The sequence below is a fragment of the Lynx rufus genome, unplaced genomic scaffold (assembly GCF_022079265.1).
Source record: "Lynx rufus isolate CCGP_SWC_20201006 ecotype Redwood Valley unplaced genomic scaffold, mLynRuf1.p SCAF_8, whole genome shotgun sequence".
NCBI classification, from domain to species: domain Eukaryota; kingdom Metazoa; phylum Chordata; class Mammalia; order Carnivora; family Felidae; genus Lynx; species Lynx rufus.
In genome coordinates, this window is record NW_025814896.1 from 90,866,814 (window position 1) to 90,891,612 (window position 24,799).

Genomic DNA, 24,799 nt, shown 5'->3' on the forward strand with positions numbered 1-24,799 from the left:
AAAAGGACTGTGTCACATTTACCAGTCAGTCTTTTGGGAGTTTTTCCTACCATCCCATCTTTTAAACCATTTGACCTAATTATATCTAAGAACAGGGGCCAGTCCAACATCCATATCCAGTGAACTCTTCTGATAGTCCAAAGAATTGCAAAAAAAGTACCTCCCCAAGGGCTCATCTGAGATTATTTTGTGAACTGAATTGACAAGAATGACACAGGGTCATGCTGGGCTTTAAAAACTAAGCTTAGAAGCTAGAGAAAGGCCACCCTCCCAACCGGTAGCTTATTCATTGCCTCTGGGCCCTGCAGACCTCACCCATGAATGCCCCAGAAGAGGAAGGGAAAACAAGCAAAGTATCCCCAAGCTAACCACTAGCAACAAGACCAGGTACAGTTTCCAAACCAAACAACAGAAATGTGTAATGAAAGAGGCTAGCCATTATTTACTTTCTATCCTGAGAGGTTATATCAACAGATATAATCTATTTTCCCATAGCTTTCTGGGGAAGAAGTGGGTCTCAGGCTTTTTGCTTACTTCATAAAAATTTCAGCCAATCTTGTAAATTTGGCAAAGGCAACAGAAATTTGCATTGCCTAGAAGAAAAAGATTCCCAGTTCCATCAGATGAGAACAACAATGAACTAAGTCACCATGGTGTGAAGAGAGAGTGACTCTTCATGTCATTTTGGTTAATTTGGAGTGAAATCAAGGCACCAGGGTGACTAATACAGTATAATTTTTTAAAGAAAAGGCAAATACACAATGCTCATTTGGATGATTTATTCAGCTTTCATGGTATTCTCTGTCTCAGTGTGTGTGAAGCTCACTCTCAAATACTCTATGTTCATATTATAAAGCATATTTTCCCTTATCTGCATAGTCTTGTCTACTATCTCTGAAACTCCAAGCTGCAAACTTACCTTCACGATCTTAGCACTGGAAACCAGGATCCAAATCTCAGGAAGACCAGAGTCACTTGCTCTGTTGCTGTTAGGTGGCAAGAGGGACGCTCTGTGATTTCCAGGCTGAACAGTATTTGGGGCATTGGAGATTGACTTGTGGGGCTCAGTGGCGGTCAGCCATGTGACCAGGGTGGGGGAAGGGACACTCCTGCAGGGGAAGGGACTGATGCCTGCTTAGCTGACATACCAGGGTCGTGCAGAGTCTAAACAGAGCTGGCCATAATCATAGGCGGACAACTTTGCTCTAAATTTCTTCTTGGATTTTAACTTAGTGATCCTCTTAAGGCAGTGTTGTGTTTCAGTGCTGGTTTTTAAATACTTGTTTATCTCCCTACATGATTTCTATACACATGTCCTTTTTGGATTCTGTCTCAGAGGGATGTTAGAGCTGGAAGAGACTTTACAGGTGATCTAGCCACCCCCACCCCACCCCCACCCCTACCCAGGGCCACCCATTGCACAGATCGGTGGCAGCACTTCCTGGAGCCTGCAGAGGCCTGGGTTTGTATTACATACTGGTTTTGTATTACATACTGGGGGGACCCCAGCTGGCTGGCACCAAATTACAGCTTACTTGAATATCTTCAGCCTTTAGGTCATTAGAGCTTTGAGGACTACTGAGATGCCAGTAATGAATCTTATCACATTGCAGGTGCCTAAATCTGTAGCTATCAGATTAGGGCATGACAAAAAACTGTGGCAGTTTATACTTGTGGTCAAAGTGTTTAAATGTGTGTAGTTATGTTTAAGTATCTCTATCACAATCTTCTTAAAACACTCCAAGATGATATTTTTGGAGGGACTGGGGACATCAAAAGCTGAAGAGATATTTGATCTCAAAGACCCCGAAGACATCTCAAGACCACAGCCATATGGGTAGCCTTCTAGCTCACCTCTGCCTCTCCACCCAAGTGGTCTGTGCTGGCTTCCTGCTAACCAAAAAGGGGATGGTAGTAATGATGGTGGAAATGGTAAAGAGAGAAACGGTAGGTGGAACGGTAGAATTGGCAGTATGGTAGTTTGGCATAAATGGAGGTGGTGGCGGCGAGGATGGAGGTGATGAGATGCCCATGGAGGTCGTAGAGGTGTAGATGGAGGTGATGAGGGGTAGATGGAGGTGGTGGAAGGAGTGGTGGTGATGGAGAAAGGGGCAAGAAGTCTTCTGAATGATACAGCAGGAGATTCTTGTTACTGACTATTACGTGGAGGACGCTGGATGAAGCGGAACTGCTGCAATTACAAGCGTGAAACGGTAAGGCCTTGGCATGAGAAGTCTGAAGAACCTCCTTCTGTCCCCAAAGCTGTGTAGTCTTAAGATAATCACCTCACCTCTCTGGGCTCCAGTTTTCTTGAAGCCGAGTTTGCACTTAAGACATGATATCTTGTTAGGGGAACCCCTCCATCTCCCTCTAAGCTCCGTACCCTTCCTTATAAAGTAGTAGCTTCTGTCCTTTCCGAAGTCTTGCTAAGGGTCCTTTTCACTTACCTCTCTGCCTCCTACTCACTCTTACCTAGAGGAGGCAATTGGGAGAATGAATGGGTTTGTGCCATGACTCAGAGCCTTCTGAGAACTGCCTGCTTCAGAGCAAGTCCAGGCTGTGCTCCTCTCCTCCTCTCTTCACAGGAAACCTCCAGTGCAGATTCTCACTGTGTAGGTAGGGAGTCTTCCAGTTCTGGGTAGACAGGTTTAATTCTGGGGGGAAAATTGGGAAGTGTGACTGTGGTTGTACATCCTAAACCAAATTCTCTAATCAGCTTTACTTGTTACAAAGTTATTTTGATTTGTACCTATGTGACTTCTATATCTTATTTCTCATTTGATGCCAAGCATAGAGGGAAAGATTGTAAACAAGTATCATTCTCAAATTCCAATGCTGATGAACTAATGAAAGAGCCTCCATGGAGTTGATTGGACTAAAGGGTCCCTAAATTTCCTTCAAGCTCTATCATCCTGTGATTCTACAAGCCTGTCTCTGAAGCAGAACAAATATTCGTGAGGCTGGGTGGAAGATTGAGACTCTTAGCGGACAGCTCCAATCTCCGCCTCTCTTCCTTTCTGCTTTTCAACCTGATGAAGACCTCTAGACTCCACACATCTTCCTCTTCTCCCCTTCCACCAGCTGTGCATGGCTTCATTTACCCCCACTCTCACCTGGACCCCATGATGAATGACTTCACTCTTACTTCATTGATATCCAAAATCTCTTGTTCCTGTCCTGCCAATCTTTTGGTCTTTGTCAACCCACCTGCTACCCTTCTTCTCCTGCACTGAGCTCTCTTTTATCTTTGGAGAAAGCCTGTCTTCAGGGAGAGAGAACAGAGCCAAGACACAGAGTGGTAGAAGTGTGTGTGTGTGTGTGTGTGTGTGTGTGTGTGTGTGTGACAGAGAGAGAGACAGAGAGAGAGACAGAGAGAGACAGAGAGAAAGAGACAGAGAGAGACAGAGAGAGAGACAGAGAGAGAGAGAGACACTAAGGAGACCAAATGGAGAGAGAGAGAGAGAGAGAGAGAGAGAGAGAGAGAGAGACCTAGTCCAGTGGTACCTATAGCCATCTGGACCCCTGCCCTTCCCCATGGTTCAGTTTTGTGAGTGAAAAATGTTGAAAGAAGATCTGGCCATCCCATTTCTCTCCTCTTCCTTACCTCTGGCCTCTGCCAAGAGGACTGGTTTGCCCAGCTGGCATTAAGCATTGAGACAAATGCTTGAGGGTTTTCAGTCCTCCCTCACCACCAGAGAGGTAACAGCTGAGACCCATGCATTGGCTTAGGAGAAAGGGAAGAGATTGGACCCAGTGGGTTCTTAGTCAGAGGTGTCCCATCACCCCCGGGAACATTTGGCAATGTCTGGAGACATTTCTGGTTGTAACATAACACTGGGATGAGAGCTCTGCTGGCCTCTAGTGGGTACAGGCAAGGGATGCTGCTAACATCCTACAATGTAACAAGACACCTCCACAACAAACAATGAGCTGGCCCAAACTGTCAATAGTGCCAAGGTTGAGAAATCCTGGATTAGACTGTTCAGCCCCTTCTGGTTCTAGAAACCAGGATGCCTGTGACCCAGGCCAAAAGAACACTTCACATGGGCCCACCTCAATCACCAGGATGCTTATGAGGGAGGGAGGAGGGGCAAAGATTCTTAGTAATTTGCAGCTTTTGACCTCTGGGTCTCCCTTTCCTTTAGAAACCCAGCAGACAGGGGTGGTTAATTTAGAGGGAAAGATTCCCTTCCACCTTCTGGCTATATGCCATCTGAACCCCACCTGGGTTTCACATATAGTAGGGTGTAGACAGGTTTGACATAGGGTGCTGGCATAGGGGGTGAAGTCTCATGAAGGAAAAGCGAACTTCCTACCCTTGTGTTGGTGGGAGTAAGGAGTTATTTGGGGACCCACAAGAGGCTTTCCACAAGCTGGGCAAGCCTCATGCCAGTATGTGAGATTTTTTCTCTCAGATTGTTTGTGTGAAGCTTTGGTGGGTGGTACAAGACTGGCTGCCCCAGATTCTTGTCCACTTTAGTTGCTTTTGAACTGTATCCAGGGTGAGGAGGGAACATACTGTGGGATGTCAATACTGTAGTCAGGAAGGCAAAAAAAAAAAAAAAAAAAAAAGATGAGAGATCGCTTACAGGGAAGCTGAGAAGCCTGAGGAAGCCAGGCTCAGGCTATACAATGGATGGGTTCTCTCCCTACTTCAACTCCATCTACCTCCCATCACTGCTGTGGCCTTGGCCAGCAACAGCACAGACCTCAGCTCACTCTGCACCAAACACACTGCACATCCTGCTGTTCCTCTAACATCCTAAGCTCATTCCCACCTCAGGACCTTTGCATTTACTATTTCCCCAACCTTCAGCTCTCTCGTGTATTCAGCTTTCTGGTCAAATGTTATCTACCCAGGAAGGTCCTTCCTGACCAGCCTATCTAAAACACCCCTTTCTTTAACTCTGCCTTATTGGTCCATATGGAATTTCTATCCAAAACCACATTATATGTTTGTTTATTCATTCATTATTGTCTATCCTCTAACATGGCAGGGACTTTGTCTTGTTCACTGAGGCATCCCTGACACCCATAATAGCTTATAGATGGTTGGTTCGAATCCTGGCTCCACAAACTATGGGATGTTGAGCAAGTTGCCTATCTTTTTTTCCCTTCAATTTCCTCAACTGAATAATGGAAATATTGATTGTATCTACCTCAGTGGTTGTTATGAGAACTGACTGAGTCTATAGATATAGATATAGATATAGATATAGATATAGATATATAGATATATATAGATATATATAGATATATATAGATATAGATATATATAGATACAGATATATATAGATATAGATATATATAGATATATATATATAGATATATATAAAATCTTAGGTCAGTGTCTGGCCCACAGAACATACTTAGTATCAACCAGTAATAATTAGTACATTCCCAGGAAGTTCACAATATGCCTATTCTGAGGAGGTGGGGAGTGGTATTCCTGGCCATTTGCAGGAACGGAGCAGTCATTGTTACTTCCCTGGGAACCAAAATCCTTCTGCAGGCCAGGAACCTCTGCATCTGCTCTCTGCTGCCCTCTGAAGGCTCTGGGTGAAGGCTGGCCAAAGAGGACTGTTAGGGACTCCACAGATGACTTATTCACCATAGAAAAATGAGCAATCCCTTTTCTCAAGCAATCCACACTCCCAAGGTGACAAGCTTGGCCCTTGACAAAGCTGCCGTGGGAGCCATCATTTGACAAACTCAATTAGGAATCTCTGAGGCCACAGAGGAAATGCAGGTACCTGGGAATTTATCCCTCAGACTCCCGGAGAGACCCAGAGCAAAACCACTTCTCCCTTCCCCCAGGCTGTACTTCTGGAGACAGAGGACAGTGATCTGTCAGCCAACCTAAGCCCCCATGGAAAGCCGTTCCTCAGCCTGTGCCTCATTCCCTGTTGGACTGTGTGTCACCATGTGGGTCAAGTGGCCTTCACGTTGTCAGCCTAAAATGAGAGGGAAAGCCACTCCTCTCAGGGCCCCTGGGGGGTGATTCATTAACAAGAATCTGGGCACACCCATACTGTCTGATGGAAAGATTTCATTTTCAATAGTGACAAAACTCCTAAAACATCTAGAAATAAACTTGCCTAGAAATGCATGTCTTATAGGAGAATGCATGATAAAATTTTGCTAAGAAACATAAAATAAGGTAACATATTTCAGAATTGGAAAACCGAATAGGGCAAACATGTTAAATATTCATAAATTTATATACATTTTAAAAAAATGTTTATTTATTTCTTTTGAGAGAGGGAGTGAATGCAAGCAAGGGAGGGGCAGAGAGAGAGAGAGAGAGAGAGAGAGAGAGAGAGAGAGAATCCCAAGCAGGTTCCATGCTGTCAGTGCAGTGCCTGATGTGAGACTCAATCTCATGAACCGAACTGTGAAATTATGACCTGAGCCAAAATCAGAAGTCAGACCCTGAACCAACTGAGCCACCCAGGTGCTCCAAATTTATATATCTTTTAAATACAATTCCAATGGCATTTTGGATGAAAACCACCAAAAAATCATGGTTAAAACATTAGCTTAGAATTTATTAAGCTTTTACTATGTGCCAGGATTTGGGCTGAGAACTTTACAAAATTACCTCAGTTAATCCTCCAATAACCCTATGTGATCATTACTGTTTATGAAAGAAAGGGTTGGGCAGTGGTTAACAGCAGGAGATCACATGACTTTGGGCAGGATAGTTATAACCCTGAGATTTGGTTTCCTCATCTGTAAAATGGGAATAACAGTATGTATCTCATGAATTTAGGCTTAGGATCAAATGAAGTAATTTGGAACAGTGCCGGTCAAGTGTTAAGCACTTAATTAACATGAACTACTGTTACCCTCATTTACAGATAAGGAAATTTGGAAATTTAAGCTCTGAGAGGATAAAGTAATTTGTCTGAGTTTACACAGCCGGTAAAGGGCTAAACTGGCCTGGGGGACGGGTTTAGGACTAGATGGGACAAGGACAGATGACATCAATTGTAGGGGCCTAAGTAGTTCCCTCAGAGTCCAGCACCCCACCCCATTCCAACCCCAAAAGGGAAACTGGAACCAACAGAAATTTAAGTGTCAGCACCTTTTTTTAAATGGGGTCTCAAGATATATGCGAAGAATGTTAGAAAATAAACTGTGTCTAATACACTTCAGTTTAGGGGCTGAAACTGATATTACAAAGGATAGATTTGGAGAAATGTGCTATTAAAAATGTTTTCAATTTGGAGGAGAATCTTGGGCAGTGGACAAAGCCAGCAATGTATTCATTTATTGGACTCAGCACATTCATCTCTGCCCTGAAATTAAATGTGATTGTCCTTAAAACTAGGGTTGAAACTTGCATCCCAATTTGCCTTGGACAGTCACCATCTGCCCACTTGTCTTGGCTTCATTGTTAGCAGTGCCCCCCTTTGATTTTCAAAAAGGATTCCGGTTTGGGCAATCAGTTACGTGGGTACTCTGTCAAGATTTTAAAATTCAAGCAATCCTGTGGATGAGCAACTGTCAGCTAGGTGATGTGAAACAGAAAAGACTTCCAGGCTGGGGGGACTAGAGGCCAGTGGGCAATAAAGTGAAGCTCCAGAGGGGCAGAGAATCTCACCTGGATGCGAAAGGAAGGGGCAGATGATGCCTCACAAGAGGAGTCTTGGTGAGGTTGTAGGTCAGGTACTGTGTGGAGTTAAGAGGACACTGGTGGGATTGGAGTGGATGTTGGAACTTAGTATTTCAGACATGAAACAGCTCAGGGTAACAGCATGGCCCACGCTATGTCCATAGGAGGAGACAAGAAATGGAACCCAGACTGCATTTAGGGATAGGAACTGGGCAGCTAGTAAGAGACTTGTAAGGAGGGTTGTCTACTCTATACCATTTTACTCCTATTAAATTTTGAACCTTGTGATTATATTATATTATTGTGATTATAATATATTCTTGTGATTATATAATAATTATTGTGATTATATTATAATATTGTGATTATACCTATTCAGAAAAATATAGAGGGAAATGGAAATTTTAAGGAACCCAGGCTACCTTGCCCACAGATTCTTCTAGATAAACTGTGGAATCACTTGTCAAGATTTTTTTTAAGTCTATTTACTTAGAGAGAGAGAGAGAGAGAGAGAGAGAGAGAAAGGGAGAAGAGAGGGAGAATCCCAAGAAGGCTCTGCACTGACAGCACAGAGTCTGATGTGGGGCTCAAACTCATGAATTAACTGTGAGATCATGACCTGAGCCAAAGTCCAGTGCTTAACTGATTGAACCACCCAAGTGGCTCCATTTTGTCAAGTTTTTAAAACCTCATTTATAAAACAAGTGGTCTTTAAACATTTGAAAGGATGCTCAACCTTATTTTTTAAAAAAGAAGCAAACTAGAGTGGCAGTCACAGTGAAATACCATTTTTTTACCTTTCGGATCTTCAATATTAAAAGGTTTCACAACTGCAATAGTGGAAGGAGATGGGCCCTCTTCCACACAATGGCTGGTGATTCTGCAGTTAGGCACAGGCTCTCTGAAGCCACTTTGGCAATATTTATAAAACTTTAAAATGTACATACCTTTGGGTAGCAGCAACTCTTTGTCTAGAAATTTATCTTACGGATATAGTCCCACCAGTGGGTAAAGACATATGTGTACTTTGGAGCAGTTACCCACCTTTCTGCATTTATGTCAGAGGATTACCACGGGGATTAAATGATATAATATATGGAAAGGATTTTAAAGAGGGCCTGGTACATAGTAAATGCTCAGTAAATTCTGGCTGTTATTATTACAGCATTGTTTGTGGCAGCAAAGCACTGGAAACAACCTAAATATACATCAATAGGAGACTGCTTAAAAAAAAAAAAGTTTTGTACATGGAAAACCACGAAGCTTTTAAATAGAGTGCATACTAATGGAGCACCTGGGTGGCTCCGTTGATTAAGTGTCAGACTCTTGATTTTGACTCAGGTCATGATCTCACAGTTGTGAGATTGAGCCCCATGTTGAGCCCTGCATCAAGCCCCACTTTGCGTGCGCCGCCTGCTTAAGATTCTCTGTCTCTCCCTCTGCCCCTCTCCCTTCGTTATGTGTGCTCTCTCTTTCTCAAAAAAATAGAGTGAATACTCTTTAAACATTGCTATGAAATGATCTTTTAGAAATATTATTATTAGGTGGGGGGGATAAAGCAAGGTTTAGAAGGGTGCTTATGGTTTACCACCATTTTTGTGTGGGGCAGGCATGCCTATGGCTGCAAAAGTCTCACCAGGGAAGAATTCACAAGAACCTGGGTTCAGTGAAGATTCCTGGGAGCAGAACCGGGAGGCAGGTACTCAGGGGCCACTGTACAACCACTTGTACCTTTTATATTGTCCACCATAGGGATGTATTTTCTATTAAAAAACAAATAAATTCCATTTCTGGATAAAGAGTTGAAAGCAGGGACTCAAACAGGTGCTAGTACTCTACTCTAACATTCATTACTCACAATAGGCAAAAGGTGGAAACAACCCAAATGTTCATCTATAGATGAATAGAAAAATAAAATGTGGCATATCCATACAGTATAATATTATTTAGCCTTTAAAAGGAAGGAAGGGTACCTGGCTGGCTTAGTTGGTGGAGCATGTGACTCTTGATCTCAGAGTTGTAAGTTCATGCCTCATGTTGGGTGTTGAAATTATGTAAAAATAAAATCTTCAAAAAAAATTTTAAAAATAAAAGGAAGGAAATTCTGACACATGCTACAACATGGCTGAACCTTGAGAACATTTTGCTAAGTGAAATAAGCCAGACACAAAAAGATAAATACTGTATGATTACACCTATATGAGGTACCTAGAACAGCCAAATTCACAGAGACAGAAAGCAGAATAATAGATCTGGGGCTGGGGAAACGGGGATTGGGGAGTCACTGTTCAATGGGTATAGAGTTTCAGTTAGGGAAAATGAAAAAGTTCTTGATTCAGATGGTGGTGATGGTGATTTTACAATAATGTGAATATACTTCAAGCTATTAAATGTGTATACTCATAAATGGTTAAAATGGTAATTTTATGTTATATATACTTTACCACAAAAAATTAAATAGTTTTAATATAATTTTAAATAAAATATAATTTTAAACACTTTTTACATTTTTTAATTTTTTTTAACGTTTATTTATTTTTGAGACACAGCATGAACGGGGGAAGGGCAAAGAGAAAGGGATACAGAATCTGAAGCAGGTTCCAGGCTCTGAGCCATCAGCCCAGAGCCCGACGCGGGGCTCGAACTCACGGACCGCGAGATCGTGACCTGAGCCGAAGTCAGACGCTTAACCGACCGAGCCACCCAGGCGCCCCTTAAACACTTTTTTAAAATAGTCCCTTTTTAGGGGTACCCGGGTGGCTCAGTAGTCGGTTAAGCATCTGACTTCGGCTCAGGTCATGATCTCATGGTTCATGGGTTTGAGCCCCACATCATGCTCTCTGCTGTCAGCACAGAGCCTGCTTCACATCTTCTGTCCCCCCTCTCTCTCTGCCCTTCCCTGGCTCGTGCTCTCTCTCACTCTCTCTCAAAAATAAACAAACACTAAAAAATTAAATAGTCCTTCTTTTTACTTTGATTAGAGTTCTGTTAGATATAGAAATGGATTAGAAGGAGTTGTACTGTATGGGCCACCACAAAGAATAAGCCCTATCTGGAAAATGACCCAGGTCTCCAAACCCTGTCTTTCACCATGTCAGGTGAACCTGCCATGCTGACTGGCTTCTGGGGGATCCCTGATACAGAGCGGAGGTGAAAGGCTGAAGTAGGATCAGGGGAAGAGGGCAACTTCATCCAAGATAGGGAAGAGACAGGAAGGGAAGAGATGAAGGGCAGGAGCAGAAGAAGAGGTAATTCCCACCTGACCACACAGACTTTCTCCATGAGGAAGGAGGTGAGAGGCAGGAGTATGTAGCTTGTGGGTGGATTTTGAGGTTAGTAGAAAGGTTGACCTTCAAGGGGTCAGACCAGGGATGTGTAAAAGAATTGCCACATCCCCGCTGAGGACCCTGGTGAGGCTGGATATCAGACATGAGTAGAGAGAATTTTCTTACTCCTCTCATCTTTTCTCCCTCCCTGGGAAACAACCCTCAAGCATTTGCAGACCCTCATAGTTAAATAAGTGAGGAAAGTAGAAACCAGGACTTTCCATCCAGACCACCAACCACTATAAGCTTCTCTTCTTCAGCAGCACCAGGTTGGGATGGGAAGAGGCCTCGGTATGTATGTGTATATGTATGTATTTATTTTTAATATATTTATTGTCAAATTGGTTTCCAAAAACACCCAGTGCTCATCCCAACAAGCGCCCTCCTCAATGCCCATCACCCACTTTCCCCTCGCCCCCACTCCCATCAACCCTCAGTTTGTTCTCAGTATCCAAGAGTCTCTTATGGTTTCCCCCCCTCCCTCTCTGTAATTCTTTTTTTCCCTTCCCCTCCCCCATGGTCTTCTGTTAAGCTTCTCAAGATCCACATATGAGTGAAAACATATGGTATCTTTCTCTGACTGACTTATTTCACTTAGCATTACACTCCAGTTCCATCCACATGCTGCAAATGGAGGCCTCAGTTTTAAATTGAGATTGAAGTGTGGATTATCATTGGGATCAACATTATAATTTCTGAAATGAGACTGAGACCAAGTGTGACCAGAACAATCATGTGACTTGTCTAAGTTTCATCCAGGGGCAGAGCAAGATCTAGCCACCCAGAATAAATTAAAGGAGCAATAAGAGGTAAAACCTAGGTTACTTTCTGATTTTACCCCATGAGACATGCTTATTTAATGGAACAGTTACACAATGTTATCTTCAACTGTTACTTAACATGCATAGATCTTTCATCTCCCACTAGATCGTAAGCTCTCAGAGGGCAGGGCCCCTGTGCTATTTATCCTTATATTGCCACCACAACCCAGCAAAGTGCCTTGTGTGTACACAGTAGGGACTGAAATGGCTGTTGACTGCACTGCTGACCAAGAGGGATTATTCCCAGTGAGTCCACACCAGGCCATTAGTGTACTTACACCAAGCCTGGCACAGAGCAGGAGAATAACAAGTCCTGGCTGAGTTGAATTGACTCTTCTTAAAGACAGAGCCTGTGTTCAAGGAATTCTGATATAAAATGATGTTGCGGGTTACCCAGACTTAGAGTAAAAGGCACAGAGATGAAGTCGGTGTGGATGATCATGTTCTGTTTCTCTGTTCAGGCTGCTCTTGTTCTGAATTAAGGAGAAGGCTAAGACACAAGAGGAAGGTGTGATCAGACCCAGTGTATGCCCTGTGATACCATGAGTGAACAATGCAAGTGCCCCACTAGGCCTGGAACTGAGCTGAACTCATTTTTGAGTAGGGAATCCTAAAGGGCTCCTGTCTTCAAGATTATATAAAATGATCCAAGTTACGTACTTCTGAGATAATAAATTAGCTGAGGAAGCACAGAGCCCAACTCTTTAAATAAGGAAGTAGTAGATCTCAAGTAGCTCAAGAAACAAAATTTTCTACAGATGAAGGTTATGAAAAGGAAACCAAAGACCAGCTGATTCTGGTTTGGGGATGGTAACATTGGAGAATACACTCTGCCATCCATTTCATGTGACCACCTCACTCATCCTGAGTTATCTCTTTTGTTGGCATGGCCTCCATCAATGGTCACAGAGCAGGGAGGTAAAAGAGAAGATATTTGAGTATCTCCATTAAGAGGTCTAAGTGCCTGATTACTGCCTCCCTGAGATGAACTTAGCTGAAGGGAGGATGGTCAGGCATTCAGTCAAGCAACAGCCAGTTACGGAACATCTTCAGTGGATGGGGAAAGATGGCTCTCCTCAGACTGAGCAACCCAAAATAAGCTAGGGAGTTTAGGGGGAGAAAGAGCATAGTTGGTGGGGTTTGTAGGATGTTCCTGAGCTCATTAACTCACAGCTCAGTCCCAAATCCCAGTAGAGTAAAAATACCCTTTCTCAGGGACAGAAGCCCACAAAGCTAAGGGCTCAAGATTTCTAAGTTAGGATTTCATCAAGGGCTGGGTGACCCTTTCTTGGATACACATGGATCCCCAGGAGTCCTGCAAGACTGCACAGTCTGTTACATCTAGGAAGACAGATGAGGACCGGCTCCCTGGTTTCTCATTTATCACCTGCCTCTAATTCCCTAGAGCCCAAGAAGCAGATCCTTGGCAAAGGATGCCTCCTTCGGGTGGGAACGCTTAGTTGATGTGGGGATTTTTATACAAGTCTCATGTTTCCTGGACTCTTAGGAACCTCCAAGAAGATGCTGAAAATAACTCTTATTGAATTGGAAGAAGCTTGAAGTAAACACAGGACCAACCATTGTGACTTCCATGGCTGAAAAGCATGGATTTGAGAAGGGTAGTTGGAGCTCCATGCAGAGGATATGACTAGATCTAGATCTCAGACCCTCAGTGCAGGTCTGACCTCACACGTGCATGGATGCTCCCCTCTCCAAAGGTGGGGACAGGGGAACACAGAATAGCAGCACTACCACAGGACAACCTGGTCATTATCTGACTTGTCTTTCGCTATGTTGAAATAGTTAAAAATTAATTTGAACATCAGGCTGTTCCTTATCTTTGCTCTCTAAATCTTGCACAGGCCTTTAGCAAAAAGCAGCAAAATTCTCACTTGACCTTCTGTGGGCTTGGAGATTCCTGCCTATTCTACTGGGTTCATTCATTCACATCCCAAAACCAGAACCTACAGTCAAGCTGTTAACTCCATATATTTAAAATCCACTCTACTCACCCAGGTGCACTGGCCTGTTGCTCTGGGGCCCTTGAATCCAATCCTTTAGGGTTGGCCTTGCAGTTGGAACCCACCCACCTCTCCTTCTTTCTGCCTCTGCTACTAACATAGTCCCTCCTCTATTGCCTCACAAACTAACTATTTTAGAACAAAAGTCTTTGTCTATTCACAGACACTGTAAAAGTAACACTCATTTTAAGTTTTTTTAATCTAATGTCTGTGTTTTCTGTAATTCTTATTGGTTTATCTAATCAGCGTGTCCTAGGGAGGTTTATTGTTGACGGTTTAGCTTGCCCAAGCACAATGAGCCTGCTCAGGCATTTACCCCAAGAGAATCAGCTCCTCTAAAAGAGATAATCCTCTGGGAAAATGGCAGATCTTTTGCCTCTTCTCTTCAGAGGCCTGAAGCTAAGGAGAACGTTCCATATCCCACAGCCCCTCCAGCTCTGCAAACCCCAATTCCTGACTCTTCAAAGAAGGATATGAACAAGAGAAATGAAGAAGGCATTTGAGCAAATCAAACCTTACAAGAAAAAGGTGTACTTTGTGATTTTCTGTTTTGTGCTGATTTTTGCCCTCATTTTAACTGCTTTGTAAGTAGGAAAGATATACTGAGGGAGCAATCGGTGGGAAGAGGACAAGACAGAGAGTGGGAAGTGAGGGAAAAGAAGCGGTAGTGGGGGCATGCACATGGTGTGGGGGAGGGACACAGTGTTGGAGTGAGGGCACATGGTGTTGAGGGGTGGACACACAGGGTTGGGGGATATGGGGACACAGTGTTGGGGGATGTGGGCACACAGGGTTGGAGGTGGGCACACAGTGTTGGGGGGATGCAGGCGTGTATACAGGGTTCAGGGTGTGGACACACAGGGTTGGGCGGGTGTGCACACAGGGTTGGAGGGTGGGCACACAGGGTTGGGAGTGTGGACACAGAGGATTGGGGGGTGTACACAGGGTCGAGGGGTGTGAACACAGGGTTGGGGGTGTGTACACATGGTTGGGGTGTGGGCACACAGGGTTCAGATACAGACACAGCAGGTTGGGGGTGTGGGCATCCAGGGTTGGGGGTGTGAACACAGGGCTTGGGGGTGTGTACACAGGGTTGTTGGGTGTGGGCACACAGCAATGGGGATGTGGGCATACAGTATTGGGGGGTGCAGGCACACAGAGTTGGTGGTTTGTGTACACATGGTTGGGGTGCAGGCACACAGGGTTGGTGGTGTGTACACAAGGTTGGGGGTGCAGGCACATAGTGTTGGGGGTATACACAGGGTTAGGGTGCTGGCACACAGGGTTGGGGGTGGGCACACAGGGTCGGGGGGTGTGAGCATACGGTATTGGGGTGTGTACACAGGGTTAGGGTGTGGGCACACAGCGTTGGGGGTGTGTGTACACAGGGTTGGGGGTGTGGGCACAAAGGGTTGGGGGTGGGCACACAGGGTCAGGGGGTGTGGGCATACAGGGTCGGGGGGGTGTGAACATATGGTATCGAGGTGTGTACACAGGGTTAGGGTGTGGGCACACAGTGTTGGGATGTGGGCACAGGGTTGGGCAGTGAGCACACAGCATTAGAGGGTGTGTGTACATAGGGTTGGGGTGTAGACACCCAGGGTTGGGGGGTATGAGCACACAGGGTTGGGGGGTATGGGCACACAGTGTGTGTGGGGGGGATACAGGGTTGTGGTGTGGGCACACAGCAGTAAGCACACAGTGTTGGGGGTGTGGGTTGGGGATGTGTGTACACAGGATTGGGGTATGAGTACACAGGGTTGGGATGTGGGCACATAGGGTTGGGTGTGGGTACATAGGGTGGGGGTGTGGGTACACAGGGTTTGGGTGGGGGCACACAGGGCTGGGGTGTCGGCACACAGGGTTGGAGGTTTAGCACACAGGAGGGGCGAGGAAGAGGAGCATGCTGAAATCTCCAGTGCTTAGGCATCTCTAGACACCAAGTGTTGGGCCTGGTGACACATACACCTTCCCTTATTTAACTCTCAATAGTCCTGCCAGGTAAGGATTTTCATCCCCAGATGAAATCTTGCAGATATGGAAACTGAGCCTCAGAGAGTATAATAGTAGCCCATGGACTCATAGATGTAGGAGGAAGAGCCGGGGTTGGAAGCTCCATTAAAAAATGAACTCCACCCCTCTTCTTATTCAGGCCCTATTGTAGATTTACTGAAGGTCTTCAGACCCATATTTCAGGGTTTACCTTCTCTTTCAGATAGGAATTTTATCTTCTGGTATAAAGTCCTCCCTCTATTCCCAGCTCACTGAGGTTTCCCCCAATGGAAAAGCCACACATGTAGCAGACATATGGGCATACGTTTTGGAGACCATGTCTGAGCCATAATATTAACCCTACATCCTAGTTTCTTTCCACAATCCATGGAATCAAAGACTAGCAAGAATAGGATAACAGATTCAGCTTGGTTTGTCTGACACTTTCCTGGTTTTAGCTCTGAAAGAACAACAAGCCAGGGGACCCCTCCATCTTGGGCACATCAGGATACCCTGGCCCAGAAGGTACAATGTCCGGCCTCATGGAGTCTCTAGCACATCAGAAATTAGACAAAAGCACAAGCAGAAAAGTGCAAGGCCCCATAAAAAAAGCACAAAGGGAAGGAGGGTTTCAGGAAGAAAAAAATCATATGTGTTTGGAGGACTGACTCATTTCACAAATGATCGTTGCTTGTCTCGGAGGGCCCAGGCCCTAGCTTAGGCCCTGTGTGTTAAAGAAACACTTCATGGAGAAAATGGCCTCAGAAGGACAGTGAAGGGAAAGGGTAGGGGTGGGATTTGGAACAGCAGAACAAGGGTGTATATGAGGCAGAGGGAAGAAGCTGTAAAAATAAAGACCTAACTGGTGGAAGAATGCAGTTTCCCTCGTACACAGTAAGTTTGGGGAGGAAAAGGTTTGGTCCATTCTAGGGAGAGACATAAATATCAGCAAATGTGTCTGAGCTCAAAGGAATGGGAAATGGAACTTTGTGCAAGAATGGAGTGATCGGACTCAGAGTGGATGGTAGCAGAGGGGCTAAGGCCCGTTGGGCTGTTACCACCAAGCATTCTACTGAAACCCTTTGGTTTCCACCCACCCAGGTTTTGTTTAAATCATTTGGATATTCAGTTCAGATATTTTAGTTTTTTATTTTAGTTTTTGTTTTTCACTTCATGCAGGAATTAGAGGGTGAGGTTCGCCCTGGGTTAGTGAGGGGACAGGAAGGTATGGGCAGATAGCTTTCCCTCCAGGATGCACAAAGGGGACAGGTTTGCAGGCTGAGGATCCTTCCAGATAAAAGAAATGGGGAGGGAACTGCCCTGGCAGCAGAGTGCTGTCCTGCTTGTGTCCAGTGTCCACCGAGAGTTCCCTGGAGCACTTGACTGTTCCTCTGTCCAGCTCTAATGCCACCTTCGCTGTCAACCAATGCACATTCTTATTTACATTTTTTTGGCTTAAAACAAAAAACGTTATTCCAAGAGTTCTTATTTACTTTGAGAGCCTTTCTGCCTTGTTGTAGAAAAACAGCCATTCGATTGCTGTGTGTGAACAAAGGGACAGGCAGGGTGGACTGTGGGGCACACGCCCAAAGTGTCCCCACTGCCACTGGCTGCCACGATGCCCACTGTCTCAGAGCTGCAGGGTCTACCCTACCTAATTCTCAGGTGACTTCCTCTTTTCTCCATGTTAGGAGGCAGATTCCCCAGCAAATGTGATGCAAGCATAGTTAATTGGTAGAACCCAGTTTATATCCAGAACTCTAACAGCAATGGATACTGAGAAATAAGGTTTGGGGCTTTCCAATCTGTGCAATTAGGAGGGCGAAAAGGAGGGGCGCCTGAGTGGCTCAGTCGGTTAAACATCCCACTTGATTTTGTCTCAGGTCATGATCTCACGGCTGGTGAGATAGAGCCCCAAGACAGGCTCTGTGCTGACAGCACAGGGCCTGCTTGGGATTCTCTCTTTCCCTTTCTCTCTGCCCCTCCCCTGCTTGCTCTCTTTCTCTGTCTCTCTCAAAACAAATATAAACGTGAGAAAAAAATTAAATAAAAAGGAGGGCAAAAGGGATCTTAAGAGAGCCTATCCAAGAATGTACCACAAGGTTTCTAAGTCTTTACCAACTGGTAAAGCTATATTTGGTCTTCCAATTGACTATGATGTGTTTGTGCCATAAAATAGAACGCAAGGTAAGGGAGGTGTGAGTGAGAGGCATCCCCTCCCCTAACTGTGCCCAAGCCTGGGTCATTCAGCCACGGCTAGGAAGCTGACTCTGCAAGAACATGGCAGTCCCTCATGAACCACATGAACAGAGTGGGGCTGGAGGACTTTCCTGCCAAAGGGACAGGTGCTGGGTGTCAGATCCCAAAGAATCTACTGTATAGGAGTCCTCCTTACCCACGGTTTCACTTTCTGCAGTTTCAATTACCTGCAGTCATCCGTGGTCCAGAAGCAGGTGATCCTCCTTTATCAGCAGGTCAGAAGTAGCCTAACGGTATGTCACAGTGCCTACGTCTTTCACTTCACTTCATCTCATCACGTGGGCCTGTTATCATCTCACAGCATCACAAGAAGAAGTGTGAGTACCATACCATAAGCTATTTTGAGAGAGAGAAAGACCACATTCATATGACTTTCATTATATTACTATAGTTGTCTTATTTTATTATTGTTGTTATTAATCCTACTGTGCTTAATTGATAAATTAAACTTTATCATAGGTATGTTATATATAGGAAAAAACAGTATATACAGGGCCTGGTACTATCTGCAGTTCAGGCCTCCACTGGGGGTCTTGGAATATGTACCCCATGGGTAAGGGATAACTACTCTACTTGTTTTCCAGCACTGCTTTGGAATTTTTTCCCTTTTCTTTCCTTTCTTTCACTGAAAAAAAAAGTAATTTCAGATGAACTTAAGGAGGGAAGAGAAGTAAATGTAAGAGTTCAGTTCACCTCGAACTAGAGTTTTTGATTCCTACTGAGGTTGACTTTTTTGCAGCTAATATGAAACAATTGGAGTTTTTGTGAATTGCTATTCATAGTTATGCTTATATCAGTGTGTTTCTCTTTTTTCTTATTTATAATTTATAATTATAATTATAAATTTATAATATAAATTTATAATTTATAATATAAATTTATTTATAATTTTCTTATTTCTAATTCTTAAGAATTATTTATCATCTATTGTAAATATTTTTCTGTATTTGTCATTTGTTATTCAATTTTGTCAGTGACCTTTCCTTCTTTTCCAGGAGGTCCAGTGCACGTGTGTGCGTGCATGTTTTAATGAGGTCAAATTTATCCATATTTTCCTTTAAGGTTTTAGTTTTGTTGCCAGTCTCAGAAACACTTTAACCACCACCAGGTTTATGTACACCTATATTTCCATCTAGTTCTAAAAGCCGTCTGACTTGAATTTAGTATATGGTGTAAGACAAGGATTTAACTTTATTATTGTTCCCCTGTGTTACATCACCATTTGTCAAATTATGTACCCTCTATCCACTAGTTTGAAATGCTGCTTTTATCACATCCCAAATGTTCCTGTGTGCTGAGTCTGTGCTCAGCCAACCATCCTGACAGCACGTTACACACGCAGTTACCTTTTGCTACCATCTGCTCTGCCCTCAAACCACTCTGCTCTGCATTTTGTTCCTACTATGTCACAAACATTTCTCTGGCAAAACTCATCATCAGACTCCTAAAAGCTGTGGATGCTTTTCAGGGCTTTTCTTGACGGGCCTCTCTGTTACCTTTGACATTGTTGAAAATTCCTTCCTTCCTGAAGTCCCTCGTTTCGAAGTGGTTTTGTTTGCCTGTTTGTTTTGGTATATTTTGGGACTTCTGATCATTAGGTATCTGCATCTTCATCTTTGCTAAATAATGACACAGTGTTTTCCAGAAGGAATGTGGTATGCATACCCCCACCAGCAGTGTGCAATGGTCTAATGGGATTATTCAAGGACAAGCATTGGTAGAGCTGGTATGGTCCAGATCTCTTGTCCCATGGCATTTGCTCAGTTCCCCCTTTGCACATTCACCCCACAAATCTCTGTCTTGTGAACTTCAGTCCTGCTGCTGGCCTAAGCCAGCCCCATGACCATCCCCACTCTCCCCACAACACAAACCAACTGTCAGCTTTAAAGGGTCACCTTCCTAAAACCGCATTTTTGCATTTTGTTCTCTGTTCCAAAATTACCAGAGGATCTCCAGGGCAGTCAAATGAAGTCTGAGCTCCTTGGATTGGCACCCAAGGCCTTTCCTTGCCAAACTTCCTTGTTCTTCCTAACACTTATTTAGGAACACTTATTAACACCACTCTCTACAGGGGAGCACTTGAATCCAGGCAAGGAGATCCATCCTGATCTGGGATTGTAAACCAGGACAGCCACTCTGCAAGAACAATGTGGAGATAGTTAATAAGGATGAAAATACACATACCAAATTAATGAAGTTTTGGGGTGATAGGGGGGTTCATGGGGTCTGTAGCCAACAGCCAAGAAAGAATTCTTGAAGATGTCTTTGGTGCAAAAATGGTGATTTTATTAAGGCATGGGGACAGACCCACGGGCAGAAAGGGCTGCACTGGGGGTGTGATGGGTAACTCATTATATACCCTCAGGTTGGGAGGGGGCGAGGGATGAAGTCTCTAAGGTATTTTGGGAACAAGGTTTCCAGGACCTTGAGGGGCTAGCTGTTGCCAGGGAAACACCACTTATTACTGTTTAATAAAACCTCAGTCATGAGACCCTTCATATGCACATCAGGAGGCTATAAGCTTGGAGTATGATTGCCAGCATATATTTGGGGGCAGTTGAGATAAAGGAAGTAGATTTACAGGATCCCTGAGGTTGGGATAATGTAAAGCTAAGATTCTCTTTTGCCCCTAGCAAAGTGTCATCCTGAGGTAGCTGAGCTCCTAGAGGGAGGTCACTCTGCAGGTTTCAAGGACCTGTCAGTGGGCTGTAGGCAGTAAAGAAATTCAATTTTTCATTTGCCTTAGTTTCCCACATTACCATGGCAAGCACTTAAACCCCTTTGCTTTGTTCTTGGGTAGCCAGGAGTGTCCGAGCAATATCACACATATTTTCCTGGGGTGGGGGGTGCTGTTAGCCTGTACTTTGCCCTCCGCTTGCCCTACACTCCCTCATCAAAATGACTAAGCAATTTCACTTTTGTACATGTGTACCAGGCCAAGTAAACAAGGATATTTACATCACGTAGTTTATAGGTGCTCAAACTTGGAATCAACCCAGATGTCCATCAAGAGTAGAATGGATAAGTAAGTTCCAGCCTCTGCACCCCAAGTCATTCTATATCCCCACTGACCTAGTGTCAGGGGGGATGTTTCTTTTTCAGAAAACATGTCTTCATTTAAAACAGGAGTCCAAGGGCACTTGGGTGACTCAGTCAGTTGAGTGTCCAACTTTGGCTCAGGTCACAATCCCACATTCATGAGTTCGAGCCCTGCATCTGGCTCACTGATGTCATCGTACAGCCTGCTTCAAATCCTCTGTCCCCCTTTCTCTCTGCCCCTACCCCACTCAGGTTCTCTCAAAACTACATAAAAAAAAAAAAAAAACAGGAGTCCAACTACCTACTTTATAAAATAGTTAGGATTTTTTCCCACTGAAAAATGAATTTCCTATATCATTGTGTAAATATATAGGAAAACTCTAACAAGTTGTGGTCAACTACTTGTGTTTTGTCATTGTATTAAGCGTCTAAGTGCTCTTTTTCTTTTTTAATCCATTTTAAAAAGTTAATTTACAGTAAAATCCATTCTCTTCTGGCAGTCAGTTCCATGAGTGTTAACAAATATTTACAGCATTTTTTTTTAACAAAGGAGTGTCCATATGGGTCTAAAGTAATTTATCTTAGATTTTGTCCACTGAGACTTTGGAAAACAAAGTTTGATTTCACAATTTGGTAGGCAAGCTGTATTTACTCAAGTTCACAAAACTTGAGTTTCACCTATTGGTCCTTGCTCAATTGTTTGCATAGGTTCTCACTATCTTCTAGAACAGCCAGTCCTGGGCTAGCTCTTTCCATTAAGATTAGAAGGGAAAACAGGCCTGGCTTTCAACTCTCTACAGAAACTTGACAAGCCATTGCTGCAGGTGAAGGACCCAGCCAAGGGTCTTCTAAACCAGGTGTTCTCAGCTGCTAAGTACCTAGGTGATCTAAGACTCCAGGAGAGGGTCTTCCATATCTGAGCTACCTTGTCATCTAGAAAGTGTCAAGATTTGATAACCTAGTGAACACTTGTCCTCTCACTTCTCCAAGAAAGGCAGGGAAACTTGGACCCTCAGTAGTCATACAGTTTTCACAGTACATTAAATCAACTAAGCTAACTGTTTAACCATAAGTCTACCATTCCATTTGTTTTGATATGATGCAAAAAAAAAGTTTTTAAATTTTTCATTGATTGAAACCTAGAAATACCTGCATGTCATCCCATCAAGAGACCAACTACTACCTCACCAATATTTTACCCCTCCCTACCCCAGTTGTTTTGACATTGTTTCTTCAACTGATGACTTCAAAATTGGGATGCTAAGCCTCCCAAGGCCATGGGATGCTGGCTTTGATGGCCAGCCCCCCTGGTGGGGTAGGAATTAACATATCTTACAAGTTTCCAGGTGGTGCTGGTGCTGGTGGCCAGAGAATCATACTTTGAGAATCACAGCTGTGATTTATAGGAAAAGCTAACAATTTATAGGAAATGTGAAAGGCAAAGGAACCTATTAACACCATGAGAATGTATTTTAAATTCAGACTCTGAGAAATAGTTCCTTTGACAAATAAATTATATGGAAAAATCAAGTAATAAAGAACCTAGAGAGGCACCTGGGTGGCTCAGTCAGTTGAGCATCTGACTCTTGATTTCAGCTCAGGTCATGATCTCACGGTTTTGTGGGTTGGAGCCCGGTGTCAGGCTCTGCACTTACAGTGTGGAGCCTGCTTGAGATTCTCTCTCTCTCTTTCTCTCTCTCTCTCTCTCTCTCTCTCTGCCCCTCCCCTGCTCACACTCTGTCTCTCTCAAAATAAATAAACAAACTTAAAAAAAAAAAAGAAATTAAGAACCTAGAGATTAAAAGAGATTTAACAGGCATGGAGAGCAGGGCCAATATAGCAGCAAGGTGGAAATACAAGACTTGACCTGTGTATGAAGCTAGATGTCAACATCTACCAGATTTTGCCCAGGGCCTCCTACAGCAGGTACAGGCTGGAATTTGGGCCAGCCTGCTTAGACTGGGCACCTCCAAATCACTTTAAATGAAAGGTTGCCTATCAACTCAAGTATAAAATATCACAGGAGCTCCTTGCTTGGGGACCAACAAAAAACAATATCTTACCATTGATGAGGAGGTAGGGGCAGATTCCAGCTTCTACTGTGTTCCGGGACTACACTGGGCGTACTTCTTTCATTGACATTTACTTCATAGATCAGGGTGATGCCTTTGACTTTAACATCCTTCTGCAAAATCACCTCAAGTAGGTAAAGCAAGTATCTAAGATGTCCAAAGAATCTCAAGAACTAGACATTCATCCCAAATTGGATCTGGGCTTCAAGGAAGGACAGATTACCAAGTTGAGTAATAGTAACATTGCAACCAAGAGATGATATGTTTCTAAGCCCAGGACTACTGAACTTAGGCACTGGGAGTTTAAGTTTACTCCTAGCCCCATCTGGAGGCAAAGTCACTATTTCCCCCTCCATCCTCAGAGGTTGCCACGAGCAGTCATGTTGCCCCCACCACCCATTCCAAATCTAACCATGGAGGCAGTGACATAGATATCCTAGGCTTCTCCCATTCTTGTCATAACACCAGCTCCAGTCTCTGAGAAATGACTTGGGGAGACTTTGGCACTGCTTCCAGCTCTGTTCCAAACCTGGCACCACAGCCATCCAACTAAGTCCAGGACTGAATAGCCTTGGCAGAACACCAAGAACAGACTTGAAGAATAAAAATGACCTTGAGAAGATAGGATAGAAAACCCCGTGTTTGATGAAGAAAATGGCGGAGGTACAGAGAAGACTTTTTCTAAAGAATTGCAATATATAATGCATTTGTTTGGTGGATGATCAGAATACTTTTTTTTAATGTTTATTTATTTTTGAGAGAGAGAGAATCCCAAGCAGGTTCCACACTGTCAGTGCCAAGACCCATACGGGGCTCCATCTCACAAACTGTGAGATCACGACCAGAGCCAAAGTCAAGAGTCAGACACTCAACCAACTGAGCCACCCAGGTACCCCGGATGATTGGAATACTTACACTAAAACAGTGCATATTCTTGAAGACATTGCCATAGAGTTCATTCTGAAATGACGCACAAGGGAATGTCAAATGAAAGACAAGGTAAGTACAAGTTGAGGATTCATCTTTTTGATTTGAAAGGACCCAGGGAAGTTTGCTAAGGTTACTCGTGATTACTGTGAATGAAAATTTGAAACGAGCTGAAAAATAATTTGACGAAGCCTACTATGGATCTTGACACTTTTTGTAATTTATGAAGCTTCAGTATCTTGTGTGGAAACCATATATAATAACTGAATATTTTCTACAGTAAGATCCGTGTAATTGAAAGATGGAGAAACAAAATTTTCATGTCTTCAATTTTAGAGTGATATTTGAGATTTTAATTGCCTGCTTTGATAATACCATACTTGAATTACTCATTGGGTTTTAATGACCACACAAAAGTTAAATTATCTTGCAAACCACACAGTTCCTTCTGACTTTTGACTATCTAAATGATGAAGTAGTACTTATATTAGATGACTTTGTGCCATTGTAAGCTATACTATAGCTATTTATTTTTATTTTTTAAGTGATTTATTTTTGATAGAGGAAGCACAAGCAGGGGAGGGACAGAGAGAGGGGGACAGAGGATCTGAAGCAGGCTCTGTGCTGACAGCAGAGACCCCACGTGGGGCTCAAACTCACAAACCTTGAGATCATGACCTGAGCTGAAATCACTTAACTGAGCCCCTACTATAACTATTTAATG

The 24,799-nt window shown here is 43.7% G+C and overlaps 1 pseudogene; it reads left to right on the plus strand.

Moving 5' to 3' along the window:
• Positions 1-9,229: 9,229 nt before the first annotated feature.
• On the plus strand, positions 9,230-23,713 carry LOC124503934 (adaptin ear-binding coat-associated protein 1-like; annotated as a pseudogene).
• The last annotated feature ends 1,086 nt before the right edge of the window (positions 23,714-24,799 follow it).